General features: G+C 44.1%; 1 pseudogene across 1 annotated transcript in view; it reads left to right on the forward strand.

Moving 5' to 3' along the window:
• LOC110347191 (M-phase phosphoprotein 6 pseudogene) overlaps positions 1 to 9,716 on the forward strand; it is a 10,178-nt pseudogene extending 462 nt beyond the window's left edge. Inside the window, exon 2 of the transcript XR_015446557.1 lies at positions 2,390 to 9,716. The product of XR_015446557.1 is annotated as an M-phase phosphoprotein 6 pseudogene (transcript). The remainder of the gene's footprint in view (positions 1 to 2,389) is intronic.
• Positions 9,717 to 12,867: the final 3,151 nt, after the last annotated feature.

Genomic DNA, 12,867 nt, shown 5'->3' on the forward strand with positions numbered 1-12,867 from the left:
TACCATGTGAGATCTTTGATAGTTTAGAGCACTGGTGGCAAACTAATGGCACATGAGCCTCAGCAGGAATATAGAGCCCTCCGTCACCATGAAAGCCAAGTCACCCCAGCAGCCAAGCATTGGATGACAGTTGTTTTTTCTAAATAAAATCCTCAGTATTCAGGTTTAATTGCAATGCTGGCACTTTGCAGTAAATAAGTGGGTTTTTTTATTACAGTTTGGGCACTCGGTCTTCAAAAGGTTCTCCATTGCTGCTATAGAGATTTGATCTATAGAAATGACAATGTAATATTGTTCAACATAAGACTTTCTACATCTGTATATGTCAACAATTCACTCCTTAGAATACTTACAAATATTCAAGAAAATAAGATTGTAAAACAAATGCCCTAGACTATAACTCTCAGTTACTTGTTACTTTCTCTGTCGTTTCCTTTTCTAGGCTGCTTGTGAACCAGTCTAAGTGTGCCTGGCCTTCAATTTTACATGAGCTGAGGCCAGTCTGTATGGAGCACCACTATTTTTAAGACTCTTATGTGTCATCTCATTAGGGGTGATGTTATACTGTAAGAGTAACCCAATAGGCTAGCAAACACAAGGTAATGTTCAAATCCTTTAAAAAACAACTGGAAATTCGAGCAATGGCATGAGTTTTAAAGTTTCTAAGCAGTAATAGCCAGTGATGACACAGGTGTAGCACAATAAGCACCTTCATCCAGTGGATGTGAAGGGCAGTGTTCTGGAAAGCAGTTTGGTAAACAGAATCAGAGCAATGCACCTGTTTACCAGTTAGAAGGTAAACCCAGAAGCTAAGTTCTTACCTGTAGCGAACTCCCTGAAGTTGGTTTGGCCAATGACTTGGAGCAGCATGCTGGTGATGGCCACAGGTGCTAGCTGGGAGTGGGCAGACCTGGGTATGAATCTCTGCTACGTGATCACATGGACTCAGAGCTTTGGTTCTCTCACCTCTCCAAATAGGGAATGCTACTGAACCACACTTATTGTGAGGAAAGTGAAATAAATTTCCCAGCATGTGATTAAAAACTCAACAAAGGGCCTGGGCATGTGACTTGTGGGGGTCAGATGGGCAGCACTGGCCACCCGCTCATTGGGTCTGTGCCTTCTGGTTGCAGGGAAGCCCGGTGAGGTGCGGAATGGTCTGGGATGTGAGGCTTCAAGAGGCAGGGCTGCAATCAGCTGGGCGGAGTTGCTTCGGGCGTCAGGGAGGGATACTGCAGGGCACTGCAGTGCAATCGGACAGATATCCTCCAGGGACAGGAAAGGTGGGATCTCAGGCCCTACTCTGTGACCTCTTGCCTTCTAAAGATGAAGACTTTCCTCCACAACTCTTTGCTAACAATGTGTGCAGTTGTGCCCTTCTGTTCTCTCCTGTTCTCGTTACCGGGATCCAGTGCAGTGCTCTCACTGTGCCTGCAGGGGGCGCCAGGATATCTCCAAGGGGGTCCATACCTTACACTAGGAGGAAATTCTTAAAATGAAGCCATGCCCAGACCAGTGGGAGGTTAACAGCTCCTTGCCATAAAACTAGTGCTGGTCTCTTGATAATGGACTGGTCTGATCGTCAGAGCTGTGCCTCCTTTAGGTCCTCAGGTTCAAGCCCCTTATTTTTCTTTCCAACTCTGTCTAGTAAAGTGTGCCTCTCACTGATGAATCCTGAAATCCTTTTTCTATGGTGAAAGACAGCAAAACTACTCTGTAGGGGGGAAGATGGGGTCCCCATCTCCTCTTTGCGGCACCTCCTTGGACCCTGTCCAGTAACATGGCAACTTCATGATTTCCATCTTAATTGAGCAAAAGAATCCTTGGCTAACTTATATCACTGGGACTTGCCTGGCTCCTGGAGGGCTGCAGTCAGACACACTGACCACGTGGAGGATGGCCAGGGACCATCAGGTAGAACAGCATCCACATCTGCTGAAACGTCCAGGCCAGCAACCTGTGGAGGGGACAGAGACATCCAGCTGTGATTCCACAGTGGTGAGCTTGTGGACAGGCTATACAGGGGCCACCACAGCCTGGAGCCACAGACTGCCTTTGGCCACCCCAGCGTCCACCCAGGACTAGCTACCTCAGAGAGAGCTCAAGCCCATGCCTATCCCCATCTCTCCCAAACCGCTTGTCTGCCCACCTCTGCCCCACCCTGTCTGGGGGAGTTTGTGCCATCAACACTGTCTGCCTTTCCAAGTCCTAAACCAACATGAGATTAGACTGAATGAATCCTTTCTGTGCCAAAGTGTGAGACAACCTTTGGATTATCTCCAAATGTGGGTAAGGTGACCTTCCTGGCCACAAGGAGAACATTAAAATTCTCTGTGCTACCCCCAAGAAAGAATACCACAAAAATGTTTCTTTGTCCTCCTATTCCCAGGACTTGAAAGGTATACAGCTATGGAAGAATGAAACATTAAGAGAAACCAGTATCCCACTGCTTTAAAATGTCCAATATTATTTTCTTCTTGGATGCTTTTTCACAAATAAATTGAGAGATGGGCATAATAAATACATGATGTATGGACAGATGGATGGACGGATGGCTGGAGAAGCAGATCAACAGGTATGTAGACACTCCCTCACATTTTAGCCACAAAAGGGGGAGAACTCTCTCCTCTCCTCAACATTGAGCCAGCATCCAGAGCAGAGGAAAGCAGCAACCCACAGTGTAGGGAGTGGCCGCAGAGACCACCTGGCCCAGCCAACAGATTTCTCTCACTTTCGGTAAATACGTAGCAGAAAAAGTTTCTGTCCAAATACAATCTTAACACAGATTCCCAGCTTATGAATACAGACCAATGGCAGAGACACCTCCCTCCTGGGGGTGACCCTTGCCTTCTGAGCCTCCCTTTCCTTTGGGATTCACAGAACCCAACTTGAAAACTGTTTATCCTCTGATTTTTCATAAAAGGAAACTATGTCCTGGAGAAATAATTGAATCACAATCAAGACAAGTTACAGCCACATGAGAATTATAGCACAAGGTCCCAAGTTTGATCCCCGGTACCAAAAAAAAAAAAACAAAAAACATTTAAATCCAGACAGCTACTAATTGTACAATAAACTCCTTATACCTCTGAAGCCTCTGTTTGGGTATGTCTAAGCCACCTGGACTAAAGTGACATTTCCCTGGTGACATTGGTGTAAGAATCACATGGGAAGAGACCTAATCCAGGCTTGAGATCTGTCATCTGCCAAAAGGATCCCTCTGGCCTACACTTCCTCCTTGAACTGGATGCGAGCAGGAATGAAGATTGAGCTTCCTACCTGGGATTTCTACCTCCATGCCAAATAGGTGCCTCTGTTTAATATGTTAAACTGAATTCCTGGTCTTCTTACCCCCTCTCCTTGCCATTTGGTAACGGTATCCTGTCTTCCTTCTCTCTGGCCAAGACCTTGAAGTCCTTTATGATTTTCCTGCTCCTCTCACATTCCATATCAAAATGTTGGCTCTATCTTCAAAATAGATGGACAATCTGGCCCTTTCTGCCCACTTCCACTGATGGCCCGAGTCCCTTGGACCCTCTGTCCCCTGGATTCCTGCCACAGAGTCTTAGCTGCTCTCCCTCCCTCTCCCTGTCCCTTGTCATTCTGTCTTGGCCACAGGAGCCAGACTGATTCTGGTGGGACCTGGCCAGTGCATGGCATACCTCTGCCTAGAGCCACCCCTGGCTCCCAGCTCCTCTCAGTCCTGTGTGTCCACCTGCCTCACACTGCCCCTCCTCATAGAGCCCTGTGGCAGCCCTCCTGCCTCAGCCACCATGATTGCTTGCTGTCAATCCAGTCTTTGCTGAAGTAACGTCATCTTGGGGAAACCTTTTTCATTTTCTGAAACCCCACATACACCATACAAAACTTCTTTATCTCTTTCCCTGCTTTATTTTTCTCCATATCAAAACACATTACATCTGTTTTACTTTCTTTATTATCTGTCCTCACCAACTAGAATCTGAGCTCCATAGGGCACAGATGTTTTCTGTGTCAGTCAATACTTTATCTTCAGTGCCTAGGAAAGTGCCTAACACATAGAAATCGCTCAACAAACATTTGTTGAATGAATCATATATATAAAGCTTTTAGTAGCACAGTATTGCCCATTAAATGTCATTGTTGGCAGGCATTTTCAGCATTCTTTTTTCTCTCCAAACTGTTTCTCTTTCCAGAAGCAATTTCTGAAGAACTATTAGCATAAAAGGGAACTGATTTTTCAGCTTTTATTTTGGGCAAACAATTCTGTTCCTAAGCCTGAGTTTCTTAAATGGTTTCAATTGACTGAGGGTTGGGAAATGAGGAAGAGAAAATGAAGAACTTGTCAAAATTATGGTTGAAATTTAAAGGGTTACTTACCCCATATAAAGGATAGATTTTTTTTTTTTTTTTTTTTGGTGCCGGGGATCGAACTCAGATCCTTCCACTTGCGCAGCAGGCGGCGAAACCACTAAGCTAAATCCCTGGCCCTATAAAGGATAGATTTGATGTAGAGAAATAGAAATGTACAGGCAAATGAGAATTAGAGTTTTAATTATTTATGTATGAATTGAAGGCTCCTTACACATGTTTTTTAAAAAATTAAATGTAGTAATTTGTTTCCTTAGGCAGGACTGTAACAAAAGTAAATTATCATGACTCTTCCATCCTTTCTACTTAGGTAATGGAGATGCCAACCCTATATCTGTAAAGAGCACACGGTCTTGGCGTGCAGAGCCAGTTACAGGAAAGCTTCACACTTGGAATGTCTTAAAACCACTTACATTACAAATAAGAATGTTTTTAGCACCATGTAATTACTCATTGAAAATTAAGACTCAGGGTATAAAGAAGAATGCAGGACAGAGTATACAGTTTTATAATTACATTTTTTTGTCAGTACTGAGGATTGAACTCAGGGCCTCACACTGAGCTACACCCCCAGCACTTTTTATTTTTGATTATGAGACAGGGTCTCGCTAAGTTGACCAGGCTGGTCTCAAACTTGTGATTCTCCTGCCTCTGCCTCTGCCTGTGGGATTACAGGCATGTACCACTGTGCCTGGCTTCCATTTTGTCTTTAGCTGGTCTTCATGTGTGTAGAGAGATGGTGGCTTATTTAGTTAGTTTTTTTGAGACAGTGTCTCCCTACATATTTTACGCTGGTCTTAAACTCACTCTGTAGTGCAGGCTGGCCTGAACTCTTGGCGATCCTCCTGTCTCAGCTTCCCAAGTGCTGGGATTATGGGTGTGCACCACCACGGCCAAAGAGACAGGTGATGGTTTCAAATCAAATGCTAATGGAAGCCGTGCTACCACATGGTAAGTATGTTCCAGAAGAAGGAATAGCAAGTGCAGAAGCCTTCAAAGGGAGATTCGAGGAACAAGAAGGCCAAAATTCCTGGTGGTATCTCTAGAGTCCACAGTCACGCCTCCCTCTAACAAGTGATGGAGAGGATGTGGAGCCATTGGAGCTCTTGTACATTGCTGGTGGAAATGCAAAATGGTATTGGCACTTTGGAAAAGACTTTGGCAAACTCCTAGAGTTAACTATGCACTGCACATACGAGCTGGGAATGTCACTCTAGGTAGTCATTTAAGAGAGAAGAACACTTGTGTTCATGCACAGCCTATCCATGAATGTTGATAGTGGCTTCATTCATAATTGCTCCAAGTGGAAAAAAATCAAAAACCCCCAAACTCAAATATCCTTTCAACTGATGAAAGGGTAAACTAATCACAGCACATCAATATGTAATGGAATATTATTCAATCATTGAAAGGAAACAAACTACTGATGCATGTATGAAATACATTAATCCCAATACATGATGCCAGGCTGAAAAAAAAGCAAGACAAAAACAAAAAAAAAAACCCAAAAAATCTATCATTGCAGGGGTAGGACACTCTGGAAGAGGTGGAAGTGTAGAGACGGAAAACATCTCAGTGGCTGTCAGAGTCTGGGGCCCAGGAAGTGGCTGTTTAAAGAAGGGCAGGAGGCGGGGCTGGGGACTTAGCTCAGTGGCGCTGTTGGCTGCCTTGCAAGTACAACGTCCTGAGTTCGATTCCCAGTACTGCAAAAAATAAATAAATAAAAATAAAAAGAAAGAAAGAAAGAAGGCCAGGTGGAAATTTGAGAAGATGATGTAACTGCTCTGTGCTTTGATTACAATAGTTTCACATAATCGTGTACATTTCCCAAAACTCATAAAATTGTATACACATACAGAGAAAAGGGGGTATTTTACTGTATACAAATGAAGCCATAATTTTCAAAAGGTAAATGGAAGTTATTTTCATCAAGTTAAGGTAAGAATATCAAAGTGCAATCACATTGTTGCCACATTAATACCCAGCCTCATGACACCCAGTGGCAAACAGGCCCAGGCCTGTCCATAGCCTCGCTCTCCCACACCCTGGAGCAGAGTGCCAGCCTTGCCGACATACTCCCCAGGGGTGTCTCCCACTTGCCAAACCTGACCATGGTTCCCTGGCCAGCCTGAGCCCTCATATCCCAAGGAGAGTGCTCACTGCTTGTCTAGTGACTATGGACAAGCTATGGCCTGGGTCAGCCCAGAAACTTATCCACCATCCTGGGGGTTGCAAACTTCTCTTGTGAGTTTTGAATCCCAGCTTGAGTAGAGGGACTTCTTCTAAGTTTCTTTCTCCTTGGGCACTTTTATTAGCCATGGAGAATTCTTAAGAGTTCCCATTTCCTGCCACTCCCTCATTACAGTTACAATTCATATCAGACTTCTCCTTTGGGGATTATGCTTGGATTTAGGCCTGGTACCTAGTGTGACTGGTATGGGGCTGGTGCTGGGAACAGCCCTGGGACACAGCCCTGGGACACAGAGGTGGGAACTGTTGGTCACACCCTTGGGTTCAAGCACAGTACCAGCTCCTCACCAGTGGGAAATGGGCAGCTGGTGACCTGTGGCATCACTCATGCATGGGTACTTGCTGAGTAGTGCCAGTTGAGCAGGTGTTTCTGGAGCCCACAAGGCATTGCCCTTAACTACTCTGGAGGTCACAGATGACCAGAGAGTGTGGCATGAGACCTTTCTGGGCATGCTTGAGGACTTGTAGAAAGGAAATGACAAAGTCCATTCCTTTAACTCAGCTCAGGGCATTGTTAGTGAGCCAGAGAGCCTAAAAGAATCTGTTACTTCTTGAAGCCAGAGGGCTGGTATTACTGTAAATGAGACATAAAACTTGCAGAGCGGTTTACTGGGTTAAAATAGTGGTTGAATTTATAGTTCCTGAGCTTGCTTGTCCTATGGCAAGAGCTGCCCTCTGTAGAAGACCAGCCTTCTTTGGCATAAACACCTCCAATAACATCATCTGGGGCAGTGCATTGCTAAGGGTTACTCATTCTCCTCAAAACCCTCCACAACCAACCCACGTTGCCACTGGATCATAACTGGTGTCAATTCCCATGGAGGACAGGTATACACTGTGACTCAGGAAGAAATCATTTATATGCCAAAAGAATTGTCACACTTTTGTAATATATATCATCAGAACCTGAGGAATATGTGTGGATGAACACCTTAAAGATGTTAGAATAAGAAGGATGGAATCCAGCACTAGGTCAACCCAAGCTCATTCACATGGTTGCCTTTACTAGAGAGCTACCAGTTATCATACAGTGAGGATGCCAGATGCCTGGCAAGACAAGAAATTTGGTCCAGGTTTACCACCCCACCCTCCCAGGTATATTCCCTCCACATTCAGCCATGTAAAGCTCTGGTGGCATCACCTTTGTAGGCTGCATGTGACTCTAAGGGATGTCACCATTGATTCAAGTGGGGATCACAGAACCTCAGAGTGGCAGAAGTAAAGTGGCAATATTCAACCACCAAGACAAGATATGTGAGCACATCTATGGTATGAGGTGGTAAAGACATATTGCTAATAAGTTGTTTTGGCTCACAAAGATCTGTGGCAGTGGCTAATTGATCATGGTGTCCTGTATTAGCCAGTTTCCTGTCACTGGGACAAAATACCCAGCATCTGCACAAAAAGGAGGAGAAGTTTATTTGGCTCATGATTTTAGTAGGTTCAGTTCATGGTTGGCTGTCTCCAAGGCAGAAATGGCATGGTGGAGAGCCTGGTGGAGGAAAGCTGCTCACATCATGAGAGCCAAGAAGCAAGAGAGAAGGGAGGAGCTGGGGACAAGAATATACCTTTCCAGTGACCCACCTCTTCTGACCAGACCATACCTCCAAACACACGAGACTCTTGGGGGACATTTTAGATCCAAACCATAATGTATTCAGAGGAACAAAAGAGATGGGTCCCCAAATCTATTGCTTGGTCTATATTACGAAGAAACACTTAAGTCTGGTAGTCAAAAAACTGACTTGAGGCCCCAGGCTGGAGCCAGCATGGCAGCAGAGCACAAGACCAAGTTGTCTATGAACTTGCTATGCATGAAGTTCATGCAAAGAGGACTGACTCAGAAACCAAGAAACAGCTAGAAGAGGAAGAAAAGAAACTCATTAGTGAGGAGCACTGGTACTTGGATTTGCCAGAGCTTGAAGAGAAAGTTTCATAATAGAAGAGCAGAGTTTCTTGTTATGTGAAGATCTTCTCTATGGAAGAATGTCATTCAGAGGATTTAATCCTGAAGTTGAGAAATTAATGCTTCAGATGAATAGTAAGAACAAAGCAGAGGGGCAAGAAGAAGATGACACAGTAGAGCTTGATGTGTCAGATGAAGAAATAGCTAGAAGATATGACACTTTGGTAGGGGCAGCTGGAAAAAAGTTTCCCAAGAAGAAAGACCATGCCAATTATGAAGAAGATGAAAATGGAAACATAAAACCAATTAAAACAAAGAAGATGTTCTTAAAGCCCCAAGATTAAAATAGATACCTTCAAATACAGCTCACGGATGCCTGTGAAAGCAGCGTATTTTGGAACTCATCCTGATGGTGTCTCTGTAGTTGCTAATAGGTAATGTTTATTTGTAAAGAAATGTATAATTTTGGAAACATGCTGTTTTTGAAACAGATGTGTGGTAGATATTATACATCCTTTTCCTAACGGTATTCATCAGGGATATAACTCCAGCCCTTGACCTTCAGGTGTACATAGGTACAGGGTTGCTTACTAAAGAGTTTTGCACCTCAGATTTTTAAAAAATATATAGTTCTCCAGTCACTGACATTGAACTGACTCCTACAAATTAATGCCAGTGTTTCAGTTGCCCGTATGTTTATATTTCACTTTAAATTCTTAATCATGCCAATCCAATTCATGCATTCATTTTGGAATCAAATGTCATGAGAATTTATTATATATTAGTTCATTCAGAACAAACATACTTCTAGCCTGAAGCATTTGTATACTACCAGTTCATTGTTGGTTTAGGGTAGTATGTTTTGTTGTTGTTTAAGACATTTAATTAAAAATTCTGCAATAAACATCTGCTTTCACACACAAAAAAACAAACTGGCTTGAGTTGTCCTAGTGGAAAGTTACAGCCTTCTGACCAGTTTTTCAGACTGAGGTATACTTACAGACACAGAGGTCCTGGATTAAAGATTGTGTCTCGTGGGCCACCCTAACCAGAGCCACCCAGACAGGGGAACTCTGGGAAATGTAGTTCAGTCTAGCCAGGTTATTGACTCATTATAAGCCCATCACACCTGGGAAAGGACAGAGTAGGGATCTGACTGAATGTGGTCTGAAGTCCCGGCCCCACTGTTAACTGTGGCTATATTTTCCCTCCCTAGGGCAGCCTCGGCCCTGGCCTGGGTGACACGGTCCTCCTGCTGAAGCCCAGCAGATGTGGGGCAAGGCACTTGGCAACCTGTGGCAGATCTGCAGTTTGGGGAGGAAGGATTAGGGCCATTTGGATCCCAGGAAGCAGCAGGAGAGGGTAAACAGGGCTTGGTGCCTGTCTGTGCAGGGTGCTGCGGTACCAGTCAACCTTGCTCTACTAGGCTGGCATGAAACATCCCCTCACCTCCTGCTTGGATGAGAAAAACTCACGGTTTGAATGAAACTGAGGTCCAGGGGCATGGACTTTCTGGGCTACAATTAGAAAAATCTGGGCAAACCAGGGCTCCCAGAATCCAGCAGTTAACCACCAGGCCAGCGGCAACATTGTCTGGGAAGACACAGAAACAGATGATTTGCACCAATTTCATCTCTACCATTAAAACCTATTTTAACTCCAACCAGCAGTTTTTTGGGTCTTTTTTTTTGGAACCGGGGATCAAACTTAGGACCTTTTGTATGTGAGGTAGGCACCAGCACCACTGAACTAAATCCCCAGCCCTTTTTTTCCCCAGCCCCTCTTTTTGGAGATGGGATCTCTTTGTAGTTCAGGCTGGCCTTGAATTCGCTATGTACCCTGGGCTGGCCTCAGACACATGGTGATCTTTCTGCCTCAGTCTTTAGAGTAGTGGGATTACAGGTGTGCCACCACTACTGGCATAAGTAGATATTTTTTTCACTCAGAATAGAATCAACTGTATTAGTGTAAGGGTAATTTTTTATAAACTATAGTTCAAATTTTAATCCTTTAGTCATTAGTATTAATTCCCATCAGACAATAATATTTATCAGCAGCTCAGTGGCTGGATAATTAATATGAAGCAGTCTCACTGACAGAATTACATAAGGACCATTTCTTTGTTTTAAAAAGAGTACTACTTAAGGGGCCGGGGATTTAGCTCAGCAGTTCTGCTGCCTGCTTCGAAAGCCAAGGACCGGAGTTCGATCCCCGGTACACCCCCCAAAAAAAGTACTATAAAAATTATTTCCTTGCCAGCCATAGGGGTGCACACCTGTAATCCCAGCACTCCAGAGGCTGAGGCAAGAGGCTCAGGTGAGTTCGAGGCCAGCCTGAACTATATAGTGAGACCCTGTCTCAAGAGAAAAAAAAAAAAAAGATTTCCTTAGAACTTTCAGAATACTTGAACACCAGCAAAAATCAATCGGTTATCAAGGGGAACAGATGGTATGTAGACAAATTTAGCCTCATGAGATGGGGAACTCTCAGATTTTTAACAGTTGCTCACTGAGCTTTCGTTCTTTAAAAAAAATCGGTTCTCCTTTTTGACCCCTTTATTTCTTATGTAGAAAGGCGGTAATGAATTAAATGTCTAAAAAGCAGGCAACAGACAAAGATATATGTAGTTTTTTCCACAAGCTTACACATGTTAAGTTTCAAAAGCAATCCCAGAAACCTCTTGGTCCTGCCCTGGCAGGGATCTAATGGCAGAGCAGTGAATTGCGTGATGTCTTTACTAGTAGTTCATTAATTACAGCAAAGTAAAGTGTAGAAGATTCAAAGTCCCATGATCTGCAGATCTGTCAGGAGAAGCAAATGAAGCTAAAAGCAGACACCCAGGAGTGAGTGATCCTGTGAGCCAGGTCCTGTTCTAAGCACTTGGCATCATCAACTCATTTTTCAGGGGAGGAGACTTCAGAGAGCCTTTTATTTCCACATCAGTTATTTGGCCTCTTCATGGGCAATAATGTAGCCAGAAGCAAAGGAGTTGACAGGGACTCAGGCGTTAAGGACAATATTTTGAGCCACAGCTAAGGGAAAAAAGAACTTTTCATTTATAATAAGACCCAGGCACAGGAAGTGGACCTCCCCAAATAACTTGTGATGAGAGCAGCACAAGATCCTGAAAAGAGGATCCAGGCCAAGTGGTGCATAACACACGACGAATCAGCCTGCTGCAGACAGGCAGGTCTGTGCACGCCCTATCGAGGTCCTGAGTCAAGCGGAAGACACCGCATCACCCCACTGCAGACAGCCAGCCACCTGATTCCACACTACAAAGACGCAGAGGACACCAGACCACCAGACCAAGGTACTGAGTCCCACTGTTCCCGGCCCAGAGGGAGGGGCTTCTGACCCAACCGTCCCACTGCTCCTGGTCCAGAGGAAAGGGTTTTCCGGTCACCATCCCTCCCACTGCTCCTAGCCCACAGGAAAGGGCTTTTGGATCACCATCCCTACCGCTGCTCCCAGCCCCTGTCCCACCTCTCCCAGCTCAGAGGAGGTAATCTGTGCAGGCACTAACAGCCCCCTGCCCCAGTCAAAATGAGAAAACACGTAAATAAGTCTCAAAACCAGACTTCCAGATCACCTACAGCAACCCCAAAGGGAAATGAGATGGAACACTCTGATACTCAACCACCTGGACCCACTGAACTGGCAACAAAAGGGGATCTGAAAAAAATGAAATCAGAAATAATTTCTCAGATAACAGGAGAAATTGTGCCCCTAGTGCAAGACATGATTAATAAATCTAGAGAGGAGCTCAGGAACATGATGGAATCCCAACATAAGAAACAAATGGAATCCATGAAACAGATGCAAATAGATTTCCAGGACATGAAAAACTCCATTGAAAGTCTACACAGCAGAATGAGCCAATGTGAGGACAGAATTTCAGATATAGAAGATAAGATTGTAATTAGTGACCAGGAAAAGAAAAATTGCTTCAAAATTATAAGGGAACATGAGAAATCAATCCAGCAGCTGCTAGATGATGCAAAAAAGAATAACATAAGACTGATTGGGCTCAATGAAGAAAGGAGAGAGTGCAGATGACATAAAAAATCTCTTCACAGAAATAATGGCAGAAAACTTCCCAAGCAGGGGGAAAGAGCTTGACATACAGATAAGTGAGGCATATAGGACTCCAAATAGCCTTGATCAAAAAAAACTACACATAGGCATATAATTGTTAAGATTCCAGAAACTCAACAGAAGAACAAAGTTCTCCAAGCAGTCAGAGAAAAGAAACAAATCACATACAAAGGAAAGTCCATCAGAATCACAGCAGACTTCTCAACACAAACCCTCAAGGCAAGAAGAGCTTGGAGTGACATATTCCAAGCCCTAAAAAAAAA

This window comes from Heterocephalus glaber, unplaced genomic scaffold (genome assembly GCF_053883595.1).
Source record: "Heterocephalus glaber isolate CG9 unplaced genomic scaffold, H.glaber_assembly_v1.0 deba00001698, whole genome shotgun sequence".
Lineage (NCBI taxonomy): Eukaryota > Metazoa > Chordata > Mammalia > Rodentia > Bathyergidae > Heterocephalus > Heterocephalus glaber.